Below are 1,483 nucleotides of genomic sequence, written 5' to 3' on the forward strand. Positions count from 1 at the left end.
TTATAAATCAGAAAATATCGGATTTTCTGGGGGAATACCATTATTCAATTATAACTTACTTACAATACAAAGAAATTTAAACTACAAACATATATGTTACTGCTATGAAACTCACACATGCATTTATACTTGATTTTCACGTCATTTTCAGACATTTTACAGAAAATATCGGATTTTCTGGGTTTTTACGAAAGATACAAAGACTTTTATTCAAACATACTTATGAACTCACCAACATTATATATGTTGACCGTTTTCAAAATAACTTGTATTCTCAAGTAATCGTTAAGCAGGAAGATTTTCAAGTGTGTATGGATTTATTTTTTGTAACATCACTCATCATACTATTAATACTTTGAATTTATGTAATTTATAACAATGTAATTGATGTGAACAACGCTGGTTGTTATATGTAATGTTGGTGATGAATGTGTTATGTTTCATGTATATTCATTATGATGATAATTCAATTGTTAGTCACACGAGCCCCCAGACGTTTCCGCCGTCTGGTTCGGGGGTGTGACAGGTTGGTATCAAAGCAATGTTTATAGTAAACTAGCATATCTAACCATACATGATATGCAACTATAAACACAATGGAACTAAATAAATCTGAACAAAACAAAAATTTCACACTTATTTGCGCATATTAGGATGATAACCTAATAATATTTAATAAAAGCTTCTGGATGAAATTGAACACTATGATTAAACCTGGGCAGTTATGTAGTCCTATTTAGGATACATATAGCATGATCAACTTATTTATTTAAAATATGACCAACATGTGTCTGTGAGTAATTATAGCGGGTAATGAATCCAAAAGCCTACCTCACTCTCCAACAACACTAGGGAACCCAAACCTAAATAATTAAAATATACTATAGGAATAATCAAAACATGACTTATTCCTGCGCCCTCATTCAGTCACCATGGATGATGATCAGCAATGAGTACACTTTTATCAAGCCCTAGTGGCTCATGGGATGCTTGAGGAGAATCCCGAAGAAGAATAAGGGGGAGCCCTCGACAATGGGCCCGACGAGTACACTGATACGGACTATGAGTTTGATAGGACTGATGAAGACATGGAGGAGGATGGGGACACAGATGAAACCCCCATCGAACCACCTACCGACGAGGCACACCAGAACCACCCTGCTCCACCAGGGAATCCCGTTGGTGAGGATCATTCTCTGGAAGCAGAGGTTGCCACACTTCGGCAACAACTATTTGCTATGGAGGCACGAGCCGTGCAAGCTGAGCAAGAAAGGGATGAGGTCATCAGAGAGATGATCGAGATGGCTCAGTTGTTGGCACAACATTTTGGGATATGAATTCGCTACCACCATTAGGCACTTCTCAGTATGATCGGGATAAGTAGTATATCTTATCAATATTAGTTTTCTCTTAGGTGCACAATGCTATGTACTATCAACCTTATGTTTAAGTGATCACCCTACTCATAAGGTCGTCATGCTGC

The sequence above is a fragment of the Lactuca sativa genome, chromosome 4 (genome assembly GCF_002870075.4).
Source record: "Lactuca sativa cultivar Salinas chromosome 4, Lsat_Salinas_v11, whole genome shotgun sequence".
In the NCBI taxonomy this organism is placed as follows: Eukaryota; Viridiplantae; Streptophyta; class Magnoliopsida; order Asterales; family Asteraceae; genus Lactuca; species Lactuca sativa.